Below are 24,178 nucleotides of genomic sequence, written 5' to 3' on the forward strand. Positions count from 1 at the left end.
AGATAATTTTCCCGAAGTCAACGATTTTTTAATAAAAAGGGTGGAGGGGAAATCATTAGTGAGTTTTGTGGGAAATGCTCAAGGGTGCCAGAGTTGCACCCGGCAGTTTTGGATTCAGCACATCAAAATCTATAAGAAAACATCAAAAAACCTTGGTCACCCCAAAATGCAAGGTACTCTGCAAATCTTATGGACTGGCTGCCAGACTATCACTTCCGGTTTGAGAATTGAATCCAAAAGCGAACTCGATTTCTAACTTCTGACCCTCTACATTTTTACCAAATTTTGGTGGTGAATCATGAAGTAGCACTTGAGATTTATCCGGGCGGATAGGGTAAATAATTAAAGAAATTTGGTAATCCTTAATGAAAGAGTATATAATATCAAAAATAATATTTTAGAATATTGCAGTGAGGATAGGACACACAGAAAGAGGTGAAAATATTATCAGGGCTGAGAACCTTGACAAAATAAAAACCATGATAATACTGGGCAAGAATTTTGAAGCTGGAACTGTCCCGAGACGTATATTAACCTTAATTATAATGTATGTTCAAATTTTAATTGAATAGATTTTAGAGCTAAATTTGAAACAATGAAACAAAGTACATAAATATCCTATTATAAGATAATATTTATCCGTACAAACTTTGTTTCGGAACTGATTTATCAAACTGCGACAGTAAGTGCTTTTCAAAATCAATAACATTCCATCATATCAAAATCTTATATACATTTACTGTGCATATATAAACAATTATTACCATTATTACCTATTTTAAAGTAATCTGTGCAAAATGCACTTATACCATCATATATACCTGAACTGTTCAAAGGTCTGGCGCCGGGGCAAGAAAGCAGCGAAGAAGAAGAAGTAATCTGAATTTTTTTCATCGTTTGGTTGTGGAAGTCACACACCTCGAGTGTCCAGTTCAGTTATATTTTACGTATGTAGTGAGATTGTCTAAGACAAGAGCAGATAAATATTGTACAATGTCAAGTGTTTTATCCATATTATTTGTACTACTTTATGGAATGGATAATATGTGTGAAGATTGAGGTTTAAACCGTATTAATTATTTGCAACTAGAAACAGTGATTCACAGCAAAGCAAGTTTATCAAGGTTTGAATTTACAGTTGTAGTAAAATAAAGAGTAGATCCAAATAGAAATGATTTTATACGTAATAAATGGGAAACATGCCTTTATAAAATACATACGATGAAGAAATGAACATATTAACCTGTAAAAATTAAACCTTGTACTACAGATATCATGCAAACTCTTATCGTATTCCAATAACTTTTCCAGTACTGTAAAACGGAGTTATTTTGCACTTAATGCAGTGTTGCCACGGTCCTAGCTCTGGAGTGGGATGAAAAATAGTACCAAATTGAAACTGAAAGTGCTGAATTCATTTTTATACCCGTGTAATACATAGCTCTATAGCGCGAAACTAAAAGAGGTAAGGTTCTAGAACACTCCCACCCTCTTCCAAGAGTCCAAATAAAGAAAGTGCTCCTTTAATTACTTTTTAAAACATCCAAATAGGAGGACCCCGAACAACCGTAGAAGTAGAGGAAACTTTTCTCGCACGTAGGAAGATATCATCATCATCACCTTCAACAGTTACCATCAATAATTATCATCTTCGGTGTGTATTGTAAGAAAACTGAACGTGCACCTACTTCAAAGTGACCAATAAATCAAAACGTTATTATGGCCATATATGCAAAACTATATAAAACGAATAACAAATCAATCATCTCAGAGTTCGTGTTTAAACAGTACGTTATAATTAAATATTAAAATATAAATTATTGCTCCTTATCCTCGATTATTTCACAACCGAAAGAGGATAATAGACTTAAGAAGAATATAAGGTAAATAAACTGACATTTGTAGAAAATGTAAAACCGGTACAGGGTCCTAGAATCTTCCCTGAAAGACATCACAACACATTAATAATACTTTTAAGTCACAATGGTATCTATTATTTGTAACTAGTCTGGAAAAGTCTTACTGACACTTTTGAAAATGTGAAAAATATTTGTTAAATGGTGCTGAATTGGGTAGAATTGTACCAACTTTTTCACAAAAGGGGCTGAAAATGTCAGCGTGGTACCAACGGGCCGATGAATGAAAAAAGGGCTGAATTTGGTACAATTGTACTAAGTGCGGCAACACTGACTTCAGGGGTAACTAAGCACAAAATATGAAAAGAGTTGCACAGTCCTCTGTTGGTTAAAAAAAAAAGAATGTAAAGACAAAGTTTCAACTGCCACCGTAAGATAGAACATCTAACTGTATTTTGGCTATAATGTTGGTGGCTAACATCAGTTCTAATTACCCGGAGAAGTATGGAAAGCAGTCATTGTAAAATTTCAAACTTTGAAAGATATTACCTACAAGAATTTCCGTCAAAGTTAAGTTAGTTTCGTAGAACACTACTGTGTACAATGGGACTTTGAAGCAATAGTTGAAATTGAAGTGTGGAACGTTTTAGTCATATAAAAAATAAAACTGGGAGAAGGCGGTTTCAGCCTTTAATCGGGGTTATTTTGCACCGGTCCAAAGTAACCCTTTAGATAGAAAATTACTACTGCTGGTATCTCCTGCTTTCTAATTTTAGGTAGATACCGGAATGGATTTCCTGTTGGAGAATAAATTACGAACAGTGGCGGATCCAGAAAAATAGTTTGAGAGGTGCTTTATTCAGAAACGCTTGTTTTTTTTTAGAAATCACTACACTTTTGGGGAGTTTGAAGCTTATACACATAGGAATGAGTAACATTAGATTTTTTAAAAAATAATATCCTGCAATTTGTGTGGGCTTCAGCCTGAAAGTCTCAAACCCCGTAAATATTCCACTAATTACATTTGGATGATATTCTTGGACATTAAGAGGAACCAAAGCAAATCAGTTCATGGGGAGTTTTTTTTATATTCTGAATTGGCATTTTTGTGGGACATAAGCTAATCTATCAGAATGTGGTGCCTGTGCAGGTACCAAATATACATAACTTTCTTTAGAGCTCCTCCGTGGCTAAGCGGTTAGCGTACGCGCCTTTGGCGTGGGAGACCCGGGTTCGATTCCCGGCGGGAGCTCATGTGGTTCGGATTCCACGTTAATCAGTAGGTCCACGTCTCATATAGCCTCGCTGCTGAAAGGGACGCTAAACTAAAATCAACTCAACATAACTTTCTTTACTAATATCTATAATTCATACTAAGTACTGTTACCAGTACTATCATTCTAATGTCAATATTTGTAGACTGCATGCAATTTTATGTAAGAAGTGAAACATATAAATACTGAAAGGAAAGCATTGCACAGAAATATTATGTTTGTATGTTGAACATACTTTTTTGTATGTTGTGCAACGGATCCCCACCTGTGGAGTAGCTTTGCACCAAAGTTTATACTTCAGTAACTATAGTGATAGGGGAAGGTCGTCTGGTATCGGACATCTTAGCTTTTTTTAGTTTGTCAGGCTGACAAATAGCTATATCAAATTACGCAATGCATAAAATGATACCTTGGTATCTTACACATAACATGTTAAAGATGGTGTAAAAACTAATAATATATATATATATATATATATATATATATATATATATATTTGTAGAAGATCAAAGGTAACACAAATTAGCGTTCTTAAAAAGTGGAGGATGGTATCGGACAAACATAAAACTATAGAGAATTGGTCTTTTGAGGTAATTTAATAACAGAGCAAATTATAATTGCTAGCTGTTTACTTACAGGAGTTCTTCACACAAAATACAGTTTTATTACGCTTTGAAATACAGCCTAAAATAAAAGTAAAAATAGATCTTAAACTTCTTAGTCTCATCAAGAGTCGTAATTTTTTTTATTCTGACACAAATCATAATGATAAAACAGTCTGCCTTCAAAATTTTCACATTATTTATGGACCCAGTCTTTACATGTATTGCATTGTATCCAATCATCAAAAGACTCCCCAGAGATTATAATGTTTAGTTTTTCAGCAATTTTGTAAGCTAGTTTTAAAAATTCTGATATTCTTATTGGCATTAGACTAGTTAACTATATAAAGCATTTACATAATGGTATAGTATTTCTTCTCGGTAACGTTATATTAAATGTGCCTTTGTTATCCAAGTAATGAGGCTTAACTGTTGCTTCTTTCCCTTCCAACAGTTTTTCAGCATGATCCCCTAATGTATAAACTACTTCATATTTTCTTAATTCCAATTGCCACGTATTTCCCCCATGGTTTCCTGAAAAGACCAGAAACCATTAAAAAACGTCAAGTTTACTTACCAGTGTTTTGTCCGTACCACCCGATTCTACTTTGTCCGACACCAGCCGAACGACTTGCAACTTATGAATTGCTATCTACTGCCTTGTAACAACACGAAGGCAACTATACGCCCAAATTATAATATATACACCCTAATAAATGCTGTGATAGCAATAATATATCAATACATTTACTTTATGACAAGTTGCTGCCACGCAATTCTATCTCCTGTTCACCTGATCACTCGCTAAAATACAAAAACCTTGAAGCACGAGACACACCGTTTATTGGACAAATCCACTATGGCGTGGGCTTGGCTAGTTCATTGCGATTAATTTACTCTATGCTTATGCTTGACAGGTGCCGCCTTAAGCAGGAAATAACGAAAACTGCTTTTGTCCGACACCACCCGCTGTCCGATACCAAACGACTTTTCCCTACTGAATGTTTACTAATGCACTTGCACGAACTTTCCTTATATATATCTAGCTATTATGTGTTTAAAATACAGTATTCTAAATCATTACGTTTGTAAGTTACATGCGATTTTCTTTAAAATTACGTAAATCTTGTGGAAACTAATACGCTAATTATAAAAACTCATAATATATTTTTTCCTTTGCATGTATTTTGAATCCCCTGCCCCTTAGGATATGCCGGTTAATCAATGTGACATGATAAAAAGCTTGAGAACAAATGATGTTCTAGGATTCATTTAAAATGCTGGAAAGCTATGTTAGGATGGTTGTCGTTGAATTCGAACCCACGTTCCTCCGCAGTCTGCATTATAAATCCGAAGCTCCGTACTCGAGCCATTGGTGGGGACCGTGGTGGCTCAGTGATAAAGCGTTCACCTCTGGTGCTTGAGATCACACTCCTATTACCAGATTACCTGTAACATGGAAAAGAATTAATTAGCTACACACAATACTATGGGTTTGACAGGCAATTTCACCTTACTTTTTGATTTATCCTTGTACTACCGTCCGAAAAATGAGGGCCCGCGGGTAACAGAGCTCATTCCATTGGCTAGAAGTAAGAAACTTGGATTAAAAGCTAATAAAAATGCGGTTAGTCAGTCTCATCGAATCGCTTGTGAAAATCAAGATTTGGGTTTAACGAAAGCAAAAACTGTGAAAGTACTAATAAACAAACAGACTAATACTCAAAGAACGAAGAATGAGGCAATGACAAAAGAGCTATTCCTACTGGCTTACTTTCCTGTTCATTCAGAGATTCCCCCATAATATAAATTGCCGACCACTAGTATCTATTACAGCACAGATGGAAAATAACACCAGTTTTCTATAGTCCATATTGTCCTTTCCAAAGAACGCCTACCATTTGTTCTCCAAAGAAGGTCAATCACATGCATCTTAGAATGCGTTGATGATACTATCACTTTCATCCAGAGAGACATCTTCAAAAACTCCAGAGAATTTGCACTAATTGCAGACCAATGTACTGACGTTAATGGAAGAGCAATTTAATGTGTTCGCCATATCGTGAGAACTTCTATTGTAGAGACATTCCTGTATGCTGTACCCTTAGGCTAATTTTAGACGGAAGCATTTATCGTAGCATTTTTCGTAGCAGATGTGCTGCCAAAAATCTTGTATAATATTCTATGGTATCGAAAGTATATGGTGCTTTTACACGGTAGCATTTTGATAAGCATCTTGTCGTGATGTAGCTAACAAATCACTGGAGAAGAGCGCAATTATGGCTCCGAAACTAAAGCGTGAAGTAGCTAAAGCTATAGTGGTTATAACAAGAGTTCTCGCCGGTTATATTATAAAACGAAAACCACAAAGAAGTATGTGGGCAAAGAATTGGTTGTTGCGGAGGGATGATATTTCAGTCCTCTCTATGGTAGAGAAAGAACTGAAGCTTGAGAATCCTATTACATCCAAGAACTTCCTGCGTATGGATAACGGAGTTTTCGAAAAGTTTTTTGTACAAACAAGGATGTTCCTCATACTTTTCAATCAGCATAATAATAGAATTCCTACTCCAACTCATTTTTCTTTAATACAATTCAATTTCCCACACAAAACAAGAACATAGATATTTGGCAAAAATCTTTCGCTTCCTTTTAACACACTACGGCGCTGCAATCGGACCAGAAATGCTGGGAAAATGCTTCAAAATAGAGCAGATTCTATCGACAAGAAATGCCATAGGATATGCCATGGCATTTGAAATGCTATAACATTTGCTTCTTTACACGGCAGGATATCGATGATACGATTTTTGCTACGATAAAAAAAAACTTTCGCATAAAACTAGCCTTATGCTCCGCTATGACCGATGATATAACGAAGTTATTGTAAAGGAAATCTAGAATATTTGTTTGTCACTGAAAAATTTGGTTGCAGTTTCATTTGATGACTCTTCTAACTTTAGTGAAAAAAGTGTGCAAACCCTATTGTGAAGCAAATCCCCCAAAATGATATTCATTCACTGCAGAGCTCACTTGCTACAACTTGCTTTGCTTAGAGCTTGTGAATCTTCGCCGGTAATCAAGAAATAGGCGCGATGAATGACCTATAAATATTTTCATTGTTTCGATTCAGCAATAAGCATGAGTAAGTTACAAGAAATTCAAAAGGCTCCTGATAAATTACCATATAGACTTGTTCACCAGGAAAGACACGCTGGTTATCTTATAAAGGTAACGTGGTCATTATTTGCAAATTTCATCACTATCTGCTTATTCATTGAACAGATTTATAGCGATGGTGCGTAGTAGTCTAGTTTCGCTGTGGGATTGCTGCTACTATTCAAGAAGCCTTCAACCGTGTCCGTTTTGACCTTGGTGTCAAAGTTATTGAAGCCACTAGCAAGACTGAGGAGGGCTCCTCAAAGTACCTCGAATAACATTTATGAAGTCATATCGTTCGTAAATCCAGTTTTATAGGAAGTTTCTTCCTATATTATGGGATCATCCATCTTGTGGGATCACTTGTAACCTTTTGATAGCAAAATAGTTTGTATAATAACATCTCACAGTGAACTGTATTCAGAAATGCAATCCTTACCATTTTAAAATTACGTTTTATTGAGCGATGACCGACCACAGACCAACATAGTTTGCTTTTAATGTCTTGGCCCATCGTTGTCTAACATAGTGTACTTTTATGTTTTAGCCCATGGTACGCTAACATAGATTGCTTTTAATGTCTTGTTCCACCATAGGTCAGCTTGTTTTTGATGTCTTGGTCCTCGTCGGCCAACAAATGGTGCTTTTGATATCTTTGGCCTCCACAAGGCTTAGATTGTGTATTTATATCTTGTCCCACAATGCAAAGTTTATTTTGAAGATGTGCACTGAGAGCACTGAGCCTTTGAAATGCACTGAGAGCAATTATTTGGCAGAGAGTCTTTTTTTGCTAATCTTCAGATATTATTGGTAAAATGTTTGCAGGGGTTTATTTGTACTTGAAGGCACAGAAGGCTTCTGAGCAGCTTATATAATAAGATTCTGGGTACTTGGGACTAAGGATAAGAATTGTTTGGCTTGTTGTTTAATGGTTCGCAAGGGTTTATTTGGACTTTTACGCACAAGGATATTTCTGAGACCGGTATACCTAAGAATTTTGGATGTTTGAGAGTCACAATAGGACATGGCTGGCAAGTGATAGTGCATTGTTGGAGAATGGTTGACAAGAGTTTGTTTGGTGTTGTAGGTAGAGGCGTCTTCAAGGGAGGCTCTGTTAGGATTTTAGGTAGATAAAACTCAAAATAAATGTTGGTTGGCAAATTGCTGAATATTGTTGGGGAATTGTTGGTGAAGGTTTGTTTGATGTAGGGACAGGAGGATTCTGGGAAAATTTGCAAGTCAGAATAGGAGTTTTTTCAATGGTCATTGTATTGTTGGGGAATGGTAGGCAAGAGTTTATTTGGTGTGTATTAGCAGACTATGAGAAGTCTATGTATTAGCATTTTAGGTACTTGGGGCTCAGGATAGGGTTGATTGCAAGATGATATGAGAGGTGTATGGATTAGCTTGGTATGACATACACTAAAATTAATTGTATGAACATTGTGTTAATTCAAATAAATCATTATGTTCAATGCCCTAACATGTATATGTAAATGTATTACTGTGAGCGTATACTAAATTACATGTGGACATGCAATCAGTTAACCTAACGTATCTTTTATCACAGTATTTCTAGAACATTAACTTTGCATTCGTAATAAAAAATCTATATCAATACTTCCTGCACAATTGTATAGCCTAACATTATCCCTGTTATAATTACTACATTATATTAAACACTTAACGTTATCACCATATCACATTTGTACACGTGCGGTGGTAAAATAAATTAAATGTCACCAGTCCTAAGTAAGGTAACTTACCTACATAGTGCTGCAACTTGTTATGGAAACTATGTACTTTTTTAATGATAGCGACATCAATTTGGTTGACAGGTAGAACTTGTGCTATGCGGCCATGTGTTTGCTCAATTCCCGCAACACTAATGAATTTAATGATTAACACAGAAGATGGAAATAATACTTTGAATGGTAGATCACAGAAGCGACACTCCTCTTGTGTGCACTTGTGCACTGACTGTTGAGAAACAATCTGGTTTGCAGGTGTCAGTTATAACCACATTTACTTACATGTAGCTTCAATTGCATTAGTTGTGTGTAGCTGTCAGACTTTTCCAGCGTAAAGAACTAATTGTATTTGGTCTAGGAATTAATTCGTGCGGTTGGTACGCACACATTGAAGCTGTAGTACAAACACAAAATACATAAATACCTTAAGAAAAATATTGTCCATCGCTAGCCACCACTTTCGCCCATCTGTCAGGCAATGTACGGATTCCGTGGCGAAAGAAGTCCTCATCCTTGGAAGCGATCCAGTCAGAGACCCATGTTTCGATATCTTCTGAAGAAGTAAACCGCTGTCCAATCAAATCGTTGTTCATGCAATCGAACAAGTAGTAGTCCGAAGGAGCAACGTCTGGTGAATACGGCGGGTGGGGTAAAACTTCCCATCCGACATTTTCTAAATAGGTTTTGACCGGTTTTGCGACATGTGGGCGAGCGTTATCATGTTGAACAATAAGTTTATCATGTCTGTTCTCCCATTCTGGTCGTGTTCTGGCCAGAGCTTGCTTCAAACGCATTAATTGTCGTCGATAACGTTCTCCATTCATAGTTTCACCCGGTTGCAGCAGCTCATAGTACACCACACCTTTCATATCCCACCATATGCACAGCATAACCTTTGCACAGTGAATATCTCGTTTTGGTTGTGACGGACCTGGTTCACCTGGTTTCACCCAGGCCTTTTTTCGTTTAGGGTTCTCGTAATGGATCCACTTCTCATCACCCGTAATAATTCGATGCAGAAACCCCTTTCTGCTCTATCGTTGAAGCAGCAATTCGCAAATGGTTTTTCGTCTTTCAACGTCTCTGTCTTTCAATTCATGTGGAACCCAATGTGACATCTTTTGAATCATTCCCATGGCTTTCAAGCGTTTGGAGACTGTTGTTTGATCAACGCCTAATGCTGCTGCAAGTTGTTCCTGCGTTTGACACGAATCCTGCTCGAGCAATGCTGTCAATTCTTCGTCTTGAAATTTTTTTGGCTGTCCAGCTCGCTCTTGGTCTGCCAAGCCGAAATCACCACTTCTAAACCGTGCAAACCACTTCTGACACGTTCGCTCAGCTAGAGCATGGTCACCATACACTTCCACCAAAATACGATGACTTTCAGTCGCACTTTTCTGCATGTTAAAGTAATGCAGCAGGACACCCCGCAAAAACACTTTATCAGGCACAAATTGCGCCATGTTCACTTAACTACAAACTGGTGTTGTTGACGCTTTAATCCACTGCCCTATACTACGAACGATACGCGATGACAGGGGTTTGCAACACATGTGTGGATACACGGAACTGTGGGACGCTCCGTTCGTTGCGCCATCTCTTGTCCACCCGCACGAATTAATTCCTAGACCAAATATAATATTCTAATTGAATTATTAAAATGTATATTAAATTTCAGCATATCAACATATTGAGGTGGACATACAAATAAAAGTAGAAGTATCTGTTGTATGTGCAAGAACAATTAAAGAAGCAACAATTTTACGTGAAAATGTTTCATTGAAAGAAAACCAGTTATTTTACGTGGAACTGTTTTCATCGAAAGAAATTTTATACAATATTTAAGAGGTACGTATTATTATTATTATTATTATTATTATTATTATTATTATTATATAGATTATTTCATTATTATATAGTTTCTATAAAAATACTCTTTGCAAAATATTTATTGAAAATTAAATTCGATCTCGTATAAATTGCTAAACACTAAGTAAATTTTTATTCACAGTATCATTTTCATAATTTTCTGTTTTCGTTTTGTGAAGGGTAAGATCGAGGATTAAATTCGATAAAATACAATATTCTTTAAGAGAAAACTATGTTTGTGATCCAAATTTCATTTCAATTGTAACACATTTTGTTACTACTCTTTTATGAAAACTAGCCTTTGATGTACTAAAACTCGTAATTGGAAAAAATATAATTTATAAATTTCCTTACCGTTGAATGGTGGGTGCTCTGAGGAGCTGAATCTGATCGACCAACTTCGCTTTGATAAACTACGTCGTGGGAAGTACAATTCTAATCGTGTATTGGCTAAATGGAAGGGCATTATAGAATTGCAACTTCTGAAACACTGTGAGACTGAAGGATGTGGCATTATTTATACCCTTACTTACCTATAATGAAGGAAATAATCATGTTGTGTAGAAATATTAGGTTTAAGCAGTGGAATTATAGTTGATATTTTCAATCACAAGGTTGTCCTTGATCGATTGGTTTATGATGGTGCTCATCTACGTATAACAGTTAATTAGGTTAAAGCTCGAATGGACAGAATAAACAAGGGAAAGAACTATCTGAATTTTGTAATTTTGGAGCATTTTTTTCGGTTGATTCTGCACTTTCATCTGATAATATTCCCATAGTACATGCTCTTCAAGCAATTCATGACTCTAGAAGTAATATGTGTAATATAAGTAATGCAGAATTCGTATTTTTAGATGGTATAGATGAAGTAAATAATAGTAATGAAAATTCGATGAGAGAACGTATAAATATGGGAAGGGTTCCTGAGAGTATAAATAATGCTGTAGTTGAATGCACTCAAATGATCCCGGGAAGAGATAGTGTTTGTACTAGAGAATCCCATATACAATTTCTATGGAATAATCTTGTTTATGGGAACCAGATCTTTCTTCAAGCAGAACAATCAAAAGCTCACCTACCACCAAGGAGTGGTTGAAGTGTTCGTAAGTAGGAGAATGTTCGAAGTTAGAGAAAGCAGCTAAACGCTTACTAAGCTTAAACTTACTGGACATGAAATCGCTTCGTGGCCTACAAGAGAATATGTTGTGCGGAACAAGAAGGCTTACGTTGAAAGCCTAATCGATCTTCCAGTGAAACACTTTCCGATACACGAGAATCTAACTATATTATCTGTTACATAGAAAGCAGTAATAGTACTAACAACCGGATGTGTATCGAGTGGAAACCATGCAGCAATATTTTCGCTCAATGCTTATTAATGTTACTCCAAAATGTACGAATGACGCAGTCCTGCACGGTCATGGTGGAAAGAAGCATGCTTCCTTTAATAAATACGCTAATTTGGTGAGGTTTTTAAAATGCATCGGGTGACAACATACTCCATGTGCCTTAGTGTTTTGATTTTCACATCTAAATTGGGTTCAAACTTTTCTCACATCTAAATTTAATTTGTATGATTTCACAAGAGATTACCGAGATTAATAGGCGAATAAAACTCAATTTTGCAGGATATCAAGAGTTAACGTAGAAACTAAGAAAGGTTGTTACTGTGCATGTTGATACTTTTCCAGAATATTTGAAGAGAAAGTGTCAAATAGTAATTTACAGGGAGGAAAAATTCAGAAGTTGAAAATTTATATTTTGTTATCCTGGGAAACTAGCAGACATAGATCTTAATTTATAATTACGTAGGTAATACTAAGGATCATTTTTAACCAAAAGAAATATTAGATTATTTTTAGATGCAAGAAAATGTTATCAGTCTTTAGAAGGTCATGAGAGATAACCGTACACATAAGTGGGACAATATTGTGAACATATGCACGAATGTGATATTACCTTCGATAAAATTTAATGCAATGCATTGAATAGAAATTTTGGTGAGTTTATATATTTTCTGAATTATTTGGGGCGTAAAACAAATAGATCTGTGTCATAATGTGTAGGTCTGGAACGATTGTGTTGTGATTTTTGATGAAAGGTGTCTAACAAGTAAAGCTAGTGCTGTGAACATTTCTGTTATACATGCACATCATATATTGAACCGGAACATACCTGCTTTGTTCCGAAGAAGAATACACATACTAAAAGGTTATATGTGTATTATCAACGACGTAAACACAATGCGTGGCATATAATTGTGAGAAACAATCTTTTCTCTCTTAAAAATCTAATAGACAAACAGCGTATTATTCTTACTTATCTCATTCAGTGTGAGAAGATTTTTCATATGTCTATTGGAAATATAATTTTCTTCCGTGATAAGCATTTATTATGAGGGTTAAGCTACCAAAAATATCCATAAGTTTAGTCCTCTTAGCGAAATTTAAAGAAGGGAGATTTCCTATATTTATTTAACACGTTAAAAAATCGAAATTATATGAATCCGTATCCTCTAATAGAATATTATTATTTTGAACCACGAAGCAGAGAAAAGCGGCATCGACTAGAAACTCGACACCAAGAAAGTGTAGTAAATAGCGACAAGCTTAACTTTCAGCGTAATATGTTAATTTATGGTTATTAAATTCAGCGATATTATCGAAGAGAAAACTGAGTCTGTAATGTTTTATTACATCATCCACCATTGCTAGTCTTGCTACTAGAACATACGGTACCTCGCACTACCAGTAATCCCTTCGTTTTGTTTCAATTTAAAGAGTATGTACAATGAAAAACTATAAGCTTTATTATGAATATGCAACACAACTATGGATAGAAATCCATTACGCTAGGTAGGGAATATCATTTGATAAATAGAAGGTAGATATATGAAAAATAACTCAACGCTGTCTTTGAGTTTTAAGGCTGCTATTTCCATGGGTGAGAGAAATCTTTCCTTACAATTATGACCGTGTTTATCACAATGCTGGCGACTAATACAATACGTATGGAAAGCAATATAAGCAAACTATCAAGAGCAGTAACTACTTTAAGAAAAAACTCAGTAAGAGTTACTAGAGACTTGGGAGTGTTCTTGGAATGACAAGGTAAAGACGAAAACCTTTCCTCTCTGTTTTAATTTACGGAAGAGGTACACCTTACATTATAGATACGAATGGGTGACAGAGTTATTGGAGTTTATACCGCACCCTTATGGTCAACATCAAGGATAACCTTGTTCATGACCACCCTAAGAGCTAATGGCTGGTCCGTTATTTCCAGATATTATATGTGTATGTGAACGGGGTCTTTACGAGGGACTTTAGAGGAAATCTCATGCAGTTATTCTCCTGTATCATTCGTTTTTCCGCCCTTTCTAGTCATCGGCTTCCTACCAACTAACGGCTTACCACCATCTAGAGCGATATTATATGTTATGAGAAAGCTCCAAGTTATCGGAACCTACGTTATGACCACAGCGCAGCAGACTCTTACCAAATTAGGATCCTTTCAATGACTTGAGGGGCTCGGATCTCAGCTCTACCAATCTCAATCACCACCATGAAGTACATCGCAGGACCCATTCAACCATTTTTCTAATCCAGGGACATGCCATAGTCGTGTATTTTGGGAGGTATCTTAAGACTTTCGCTCCTGTAGTACGCATGACAGTCCCAACCTCTACCTATCTCTTTTCACGGAAGAGGTACACCGTACATTATCGATATGAATGAGTGGTGTAGTCCATCTACATCAGCTACATATTCCCTTTTAGGGGGCACTAATCGCTCCCTTCGATACATGTGGCTACATAACTAATAAGATTCATTTACCTACCTCACAACCTACTGACACACCGTGGTAATATCCTGGGCTTAATAGTCTTTGTTATTGACTCATTTACTAGGCTAGCAAACATTTATGACTCCTTGCTTACTTTACTAGGAGAGCCATAACCAATTCCACTTATGTCCAGCACTTATTGACTCGGGTTCTATAAGGAAGATCCGAACATAGATTGCGATGTTTTAATGCTTTCAAGCCTCTGTTTATTCATCAAGTCAACAGGAACAAGTGGCCAGCTTGAGTACTCTACCCCTCTCAGCAAGAGGTTGTGACCGACCATGGCGGGGTTAGAAATGGGTGATAATCGATTAACGAATTTGTGAAACAAGAAAAATGAAAAAATAAAACATTGTTGTTGCATGAGTTGACCCCGGCTAATGAGGACCGCCGTTTGGAGGTTTGAAATTCACTGAGTGTATGAAACAACTGGAAAAGTTTTCTGTTTCGTATTGTCACTTAAGATGAGTAGTCAATCAGCTAAGACAATTATAATCGGTCAGGACAATCTGGATTGTGGTCAACGTCCAGTATGGATTTCAAAAAGAGTTCTTCAGCAATATGGAAGTACCATGTCTTTCCCATTCAAAATCAAACTTTCACTGCAGATCGTTAGAATGTTGACCTCTGTGAAATGCAACACAAACTTGTCCCCAAGCAACTAGCAATGATGGTCGATAGACAGTGTTCTAAGGTTGAATTCAATGCACACTGACATATGTGCTTCAATGCAAGCTCACAAAGAACGGCGCAGACTGTCCATGACTTGCAGTATAAAACTCTTCTATACCCACTGCATTCGCCTGATATCTCCTACTAATTACCAAATCTTTCGATATTTCGATCACATTTTGGTTGAGAAAAACTTTGCTAATGATCAGAGGGTACAGCGTGCGTTAAGTGTGAATGAAAATATTTGAATTTACTTCCATTACTCAATTAGTGAAAGCATGAATGTAACAGTTTCTCTCCTACAACTGTGTCAAGTTTAAATCATGTCATGTTTCATGTCAGTTTTATGTTATGTTTCATATTTTAGATAATGGGATTTTTACTTTCTATAGTTGCGCAATTCCCAAATTTTAACATTCTAAGTTCGAAAATTGAATTAGTAATTTCCTAATGCTCCCTATTCGACCACCGCTGTTTTGATATGTCACAAAATCTCAGGTTGGAAATGTTTAACGAAATACAATCACGTATGATTCAATCTCTCACGAAGTGTGAAGAGAAATGGTAATAATTTCAAAGTAGAACAAATCGCTTTACTCAAATTATAAAGAAATAGTGCGTTTTACTATGCATAACTACAGATGGTGACAAGAAAAATGGAAACACCTGTAGTTGGCAACACGTCAGATGTATGGGTTGGCAGTGGTGTCGTGGCGCCCGTAGCGCCGGACCGCTGGTGGTGGTGTGTTAGGTCGGTCTCCATACTACGTCAGGCGCAGTGGAATAGCAGTGTCCAGTGGCTGCAGCAGATGGAGGTAGTGTAAAATGGGATACCTCTCAGATTTTCAAAGAGGGCAAATTGTTGGTGTGCGGTTATGTGGAGTGAGTGTAACGGCAGTGGCTACTGTGTTAGGTGTGTCGCGTGGGACAGTGTCGAAGGTGATGACGGCCTACACAACACACGGGAAAACCACATCGGGGAAGCGGAACAGTGGGCGGAAAAAAATCATGAGTGACAAGTCACGCCGGGTATTAAAGCGCATTCTCACGCAGAACCGTCGTGCCACTGCGGAGCAACTGACGGAGGAACTCAACAGCACCTCTCCCACCCTGTTTCGACAATCACAGTCCGCCGCGAATTACATTACATGAACTTATGGGGTCGTGCTGCACGGGCCAAACCGTTCATCAGGGACCATAACGCTTTCGCACGCCGCAAATGGTGCCGCGGCATTGAAACTTGGACCGTTGAGGACTGGAAACGTGTGATATGGTAGGATGAGCCATCCTTCACCCCATTACCAACCACGGGCCGTGTTTATGTGTGGAGAACGCCCAAAGAAGCTTATGATCTGCAGTGTCTCCTCCAACTGTGAAACATGGTGGCGGCTCGGTGATGCTGTGGGCCGCCATATCATGGTTTTCATTGGGTCCTGTGGTCACACTTAGCGGACGAATCAGTGCCAACGATTATGTCGCAATTTTAGGAGACCACTTGCATCCTATGGTCCGGATGTTGTTCCCGGACAATGACGCCATCTTCCAGGATGATAATGCACCCATTCACACGCTGGCGTTGTTGCAGCGTGGTTTGAGGAACATCGGGATGAAGTTCAACAACTCCCCTGGCCCGCCCAATACCCAGATCTCAACATAATTGAACATCTGTGGTCCGTCTTGGAAACACGACTCCGGCGACGATTTCCACCTCTATCCTCTCTGACAGAACTGGCCGATGCCCTGCATGAGGAATGGTGTAAAATTCCACATGCTACCATTCGCGACCTCTATGCCTCCATCCCACGTCGCATCAAGGCTGTTCTGCAGGTGAAAGGTGGCCCGATACCATATTAATCTGGTAAGTTGCAATTTCGTTCAGGTGTTTCCATTTTTTTGATCACCATCTGTATGGTCAGGTATTAGATGAACAAAGTGCATATATAATAATTAGATGAACACAACTTTAGCAGTGAATTAAATAAATGCTAGATACAAATGTCTCATATTTAGCGATTATAATTCTATTTTTAAGAACCTAAATAATGTACTGTAATGGGAATATTAAGAAGTAACTTCCATATGACAAATAGCTGCAGACAAATACACAACACTGACTTAGTATTCCGATTACACGTTTCACTTAATTTATATTTAACATTCATATACTTCTGGTAACACCTACCACATGTCACTAGGAAACCGATTCAAGTGTGACACGAAATTGTGGACGAGTTTATGCGCAAACGAAGTGTTTTTGTGTACAATTAAACCCATTAGAGGGAAAAACTCTCGATCTCAACCGTTCCGGAGATATAGAGGGGTAAGGGGAAAGCTAGTGCTGTGATATTTTGTGGATTTTCGGTTATGTTGCGAGTGAATATGTTTGAAAATTGCATTGAAACGTTAAGAATGATGCACCAGGGTGGAATAAAAGTGGTGTTGAATGTTGAGATGAGTGGCGTAGCTACCCGTGGCCGGAAAATGAAGGAGCTTAAGGAATAACAAACCCATTGACACGAAGAACAAAATTGTACGGTATTACATGCTAATATATCATGTCGTTAGTTTGTAGAACATGAGAAAAGGTTATAGAAAAATATATTAATTACATTGCCAAAGGAACAAATACGTTATTGCGTGAACAAAAAACAATGTTAATTTATATTCTGTGCAAAAGTTCTATTGAAAAACAAATTAAATAATATGAATCATAAACACATATTGTTGCAAACGTAAATACGACGGTGTGTAGTTGTGTGACATATATTAAAACGCAATATATGGATCAATAAGCAAAAATAGTATCTTCCACTTAAAAAACGAAAACCGGTACACTTTACATACTGTATATTATATACAGTTCCGATCGGTTAATAATTGTAGAAATTATAAATGTTTGGAAATTTCGGACGGCCACCATTTTTTTTACATTTTTCAGCCTATTTGACTGATAATACTTTTATTCGATTCAGTGTACCAAGAAACCTGAACATAGATACCTGAGACGCCTATTTCAGGCAACAATGGAACTCCGGTATTTTCCCCTTCACAGTCCAAAACATTATTCCCCTAGAATTTTTTATGGACTCTTCGGTTTTGTAATCCGCATGTCTAAGGCGACTTATTACTACAGTTTCCTGGATGAAGGAATTATTCATTTTTAAAAGACTCTTTTACTTGTACTAACGCTACATATTCAAAAATTCGCAAATATTGGAGCACCAGCCTTCTCCTTATTCCTTTGTATCTCCGGAATGGTTGAGATCGAGGGTTTTTCCCTCTAATGGGTTTAATTGTACACAAAAACACTTTATTTGCGCATAAGCTCGTCCACAATTTCGTGTCACACTTGAATCGGTTTCCTCGTCAGATGTTATATTTTAAATATAATACTTTATTTATGTCCTGACATGATTGTGTAAATATATATACAACATACTTATTTATTCATGCATTGAGAAATATATCATTACATAAACATTTGACGCAAACGGAAATCGAACTCACGATTTTATGATTACAAGTCCTGCGCTTTATTACTGAACTAACATTTTTAAAACTCAAGTAATACAGGATTATAAACGGACAAAGTATATCGAAAATTAGAAAATGAAGACATGAAACTAAGAGAAAAAGGAAATAAAAAGTTTTATAAAAACCTCACCAACCTGATGTTTACAGTTGGAAAACTACTATGATCAAGTTAAAGGAATTAAGAAATTTGCAAAATATGAATGAGAAGTGATATCTTGCATATTATTCCACTGTTCTACTGATGTATATCAAAACTACAACTCATATTTGAAAGAACGCACGCAGTTCTGTATATCGTTCGAAGATAGCACGGACTTAAATATTGGAAAGGATTCTTCAATTCTCTCCTATCTCTTACTATCTCTTATAAGCATAGGTAAAAGTGCGGGGAACAACGTCCCCCATCTAGAAAAAATATGTACGTCGTCTCCCCAGTTCCTGAAACATTACTATTGGCAAAGATAGGCAGGGGGTTGTGAAGTCATGCCGCTACACAGGCCCGTATCCAGTGGGGTCTAGGGGAGCCGGCCCACAAAAAGTTTGCTGCCCCCTAAAATTTTCACGCTAGGCTTGCAAATGAACTATAATATGATTGGATCGGGCCCCCTAACTTCAGCCGGGCCCCCTACATTTTTGGGCTGGTTACCGGCCTGTCGCTACGTACCGTCTCCCAACCTTTTCAGATCCACTTTTATCCCTGCTTAGAAGTATACGTTCTTTCTTAACAATTGGACGTAGTATATATGTTCTCAGGGGCGGCTCTAGAACATTTCATACCCTAGGCGAAAAACATGTCATGTGATAAAGTGAGAGTAAACGGGAAAACTCCGAGACACAGTGATTGTTCTCCACAAAATCTACTTGGCGCAAGCTGGGATCGAACCAGGGACCGAACGCACTAGAGGTGAACGTTCTACCACTGAATAATCACGGCTCCGTTGAACAAGGCAAGTTTTATCGCACTGCATAATGACGATTCCTGTATTATGTGCATATTCAAATTTTCCTTTTTCTTTGCATTAATTCCTATCTCGCAGAACTTAACGTGAACGGAATTTCTGTCTATCTCGTAGTTCTCTAATGCTTAACTACTCATTCTTTCTTGCTCCAAGGGGGCCGCGGTGGCTCAGTGGTAGAGCGTTCACCTCTGGTGCTTGGGGTCCCGGGCTCGATCCCAGCCCCCACCAAGTGAAATTTGTGGTGGACAAACACCGTGTGCGTGGGTTTTCTCGGGGTTCTCCCGTTTCCTCTCACTTTCTTCATTTCATTCATCACTCATCATCATCGTCTCCTTTAGCCTAACCGGCATAACTGTGGGACGTAAAACTTAAAGATTTCATTTCATTTTTTTCTTGTTCCAAATGGAGAAATATCCTGACACAGGGGCGGATCCAGGACGGACTTCCTCGGGGGGTGGTATATTGTAATATTGCTACTTAGAGCTACTTTACAAACTCTGGGATGGGTTTTATTTATATAAAAAATAAGTCAGTTTCCTCTTCTGGGGGGGAAGCGATCGCGCCTGTTATTCATGCCATGTTTTGCGCATATCTGTATTATCATGTTGGTTGTCTAGCTATTAGGCCTACAGGGAAACAATTCTCCTAGAAGAAATAGCTACTCTTTCTTATAACTACAATCTCCACTTACTTTAGTCGTTACGTGTACAGTGGGCCACAGAATTTCTTGAGGTACAAAGTCCGTGTGATAGGAAAAGAAACTAACGCCTGCTCCAAGATTAATTACGCCTGGTAGTAGCTAGCATAGCAGCGTGAAGTTGTCCCCAACTGTTAAAAGCACAAATCGTAAAGAGTGTTTTCGTACAGAAGTGGAGCGAAACGCTGGCTGACGAAATGACAAAAGGGAGTCTTTGGATACTTGTACTCACAGTACTTCTTGATTGTATGATACACAAGTAAAACTATACACAGCCACTTGAAAAAATATACTGATATCAGAAGCACTGATGAGAATATAACAGTCGGGGGACTTAGTTAATCTTATAATTAACTCAATTGAGATTATATAAACAAGTTTACTTAGTTCAAATAACTATAAATATCCGCGTATCAAATAATATACGGATATATTTTGCGGTACATACGGTAGGTTATTTTTATTAACTAACTCAAAGCTTTGTGCTGAGTTTTGAAATTATTAACAATAGTCCTACCTGCAAATCAATTAAAAGTATGGATGCATCATTTGGTGGAAAGAGCCCAAACTTCAATGAAAATTTTGGGGTCTAACAAGGCGTGAGCTTTTATGTGAGCTACTGACTCAAATGTAATACTACTTCGAAAGAAGAAATTGTTGATTTCATTATTCGTTAAATCATTTTTGAAAATGCTAACTATTGGTAATTTATTTGTAAATACTAAAAATGCAAAAATCGATAACACTCAAACGAGTTTGAGAACTTATCCGTATTAAGGTAGGTCTATTTCCGTTAACTTGCAAATATAACTCAGGATTCATGATTTGTATAATATTTGTGAAATTTTACACATTGAGACAAAAAAAGGGGGAGAATACAAGCCAATAAAAAAAACAACTTAAAATGCACGAAATTAATGCATAATATCAAATATAGAACCATTAATAGAATTAACTCCGCAATTCGTTTTCTCCATTCATGTTCTTCCTTTATTTTCAAGATCATTAAATTTATCCACTGCAGATTATCTTTCATTTAGCAGCATCCAACTAGAGCTCAGCCTTCTAAATGAAACATCTTAAAAAATGTAAACTTCGAAAGCGGGAATCGAATCCGCGCCGCTACATTAGAAAAATACAACTCTAACCACTCATCTAAACTGTTACTTCTTTCGGCTCGCCTAAATAAAGAGCCTTTTCTATTCGCTCAAAACAGTAACTCGTTAATAGTCAGATTAATTTGCAAAACACAGGAATATGTAATTGACTCGGAGGACATTATATCACTGTATTCACTAAATTATCAACATTATAGATTTTTAAAAACAAAATACAAAACTCCTTTATTTTGAATAAAATACGGCGCATGTATTATACTCGTAAACAAATTAAAGACAAATCAATTGCTGCGTAGTAATCGTGGTTAAGTGGTCAAGGCGTTTGACCAGTAATCTGAAGGTAGTTCAATCGAATCGGATCCACGAACGACCAGTACATTTTTTTTACTTTAGAATTTTTGGTGACGATTGATCGGCGATGACACACGTTTCGTTTTCTTCGTGGTTTTCATTGGGTCCTGTGGTCACACTTAGCGGACGAATCACTACCAACGATTATGTCGCAATTTTAGGAGATCCCTTGCATCCTATGATCCGGATGTTGTTCCCGGAATATGACGCCATCTTCCAGGATGATAATGCACCCATTCATACACCTGCCGTTGTTGCAGTGTGGTTCGAGGAACATCGGGATGAAGTTCAACAACTCCCCTGGCCCGCCCAATCCCCAGATCTCAACATAATTGAACATGTGTGGTCCGTCTTGGAAACACGATCCGCGACGATTTCCACCTCCATCCTCTCTCACAGAACTGGCCGATGCCCTGCACGAGGAATGGTGTAAAATTCCACATGCTACCATTTACGACCTCTATGCCCCCATCCCACGTCGCATTAAGGCTGTTCTGAAGGCGAAAGATGGCCCGACACCATATTAATCTGGTAAGTTGCAATTTCGTTCAGGAGTTTCCATTTTTCTGATCACTATCTGTAGGCTATTATCACTCAAGGCATAACATTACAACATTTGGCAAGAGTATTTCGGTTTTGTTTAGTGTTGCTCAGAAGAAGAGGAATTTCTAATCTCGTTTCTGATACAAAACAAACAAAATTGGAACGGGAGTTAACATTTGACCTTTAAGGCGGGACAAGGCTAACTCATATTATCGTCTCGCTTTGGAGATGGAAATCGAGACGAGATGAAAAGTATCGGAAACATGTCTCGATTCTCGAAATAGTATATGTCCATTCTTTAAGTAACAATTGCTTTGTAGACTGAATATTATACGTTATTTTGTTACTTTGTATTTCGGAACTCATTGAATTTATTCTGGTCTGTGTAAGTATTTTTGTAGCAAAGCTTTAATAATTACTTCTGCATACCCTTAAAATTATTTTATTATACGCCTTACTGTTGAGTGATATTGTTATTTTTATTACAGTTATCTTCCTCAAAACGTACTATAGAATACTTTCTACATGAAAATTCAGTGGAACGTTTTGGTTTAAAATTTTGGTAGTTGCAGAGGTGTGTCCTGGAGGTCCAGACACCCTTCTGAAATCCCGATTTATCTCTAAGTTTTGCCTAACTTTAGGGCAACTTTAAAAATTATAATACCATTATTATTGTTATTATTATTATTATTACTGAAAATTTAAGACAAAAATATTACGTCCTATTGCAATGTAAGTAAGCGTAAAAAATAGTTGATAGTAAAAGAAAAAGGAGGGATAAATGATAGTGGTAGAGAAAGGATAAGAGCGATTTGTGTCCGAAAGGAAATAAGAGAAGAGTAAGAAAGTGTCAGCTCCTGTACAACATTAATATCGAAACTTCGGATGCCTAAACAGAAATTAAATAGGATTTGTCTTCACCTACACGCTTTCTTTGTCTACACATCTAACGCATACATAGTGACACGCTTTCTTTCGCTAAAAGAATTTGGATTATGTATGCGTTATATTGATATTTTAACAAAATATACTTACCAATATAAGAAAGAATAGTTCCTATTTACAATTTTTGGTTGAACAGATATAGGGAACGTGTTGGAAATGGCGAACGAAAATATTATTATTTCTAGCAGTATGACATAGTGGAAAACGTTCGGAATATTTGCTCGGAAAGAATATCGTTTCAGACACATTTATGACTCATACCAGGCCCTAAGCATGACCCTTAGGGGAGGTATTCATGAATTGTTTGTTATGATTTGCACTTCACTAGCACTTTGCACTTCATTGGCCCTGGAAAAAAATTCTTTTTACTACCGGTAGCTTTAAATTTTGCACAATCACGTTTGAAATGACCTGGTTTTTTACACCAAAAGCACACACTTTTGTATTCCTTGCACTTTCTTCTTTGAGTCAACCTTCGTGGCACTTTCTTCATCCCTGTTGTGATCTTGCACTTCCTTTCGCCTCTTATACTACTCGTCTATGAGCTTTTCTTTGACTAATTCTAGTGTTAGCTCGTTCTCTGGACGTGTTTCCAATGCTGTTATCAAAGTTTCATAGCTATCCGGTAAACTGAATAATAGCATCGCCACTACTAAATGATCGGCCAATGTCTCTCCTAGTCCTGATCCACGATGTTTATCATACTACTAATATGTTTTTCCATGTCACCATTTTCTTCTAACTGCATACGACACAGTATTTTCAGCAGAAACACCTTGTTTGTCAAAGTCTTTTCATGATATGACTTTAAGGCTTCCCAATAGTCCTTTGCACTTTCCTGTCGCCGTAAATGAACTAACTGATTATCTTCAACTAGCAGTCCGATCGGTGCCCTAGCTTTCCCATCCTTCTTGCACCATTCTGCATCAGGAGATTTCGGTTTTGGCTTTTGTACTATATCCCGCAGTTCTTGTTTCATGAGAAGCAACTGCATTTTAT

The 24,178-nt window shown here is 37.3% G+C and overlaps 1 protein-coding gene across 1 annotated transcript in view; it reads left to right on the top strand.

The window, feature by feature from the left end:
• The first annotated feature begins 848 nt into the window (after positions 1–848).
• LOC145662980 (transient receptor potential cation channel subfamily A member 1-like) overlaps positions 849–24,178 on the top strand; it is a 148,353-nt gene continuing 125,023 nt past the window's right edge. The window contains exons 1-2 of the mRNA XM_081729075.1: positions 849–1,124; positions 10,321–10,490. The gene's annotated coding sequence lies outside the window, so the exon portion shown is untranslated. The remainder of the gene's footprint in view (positions 1,125–10,320; positions 10,491–24,178) is intronic.

This window comes from Thermobia domestica, chromosome 10 (genome assembly GCF_964235325.1).
Source record: "Thermobia domestica chromosome 10, izTheDome1.hap1.1, whole genome shotgun sequence".
NCBI lineage: Eukaryota > Metazoa > Arthropoda > Insecta > Zygentoma > Lepismatidae > Thermobia > Thermobia domestica.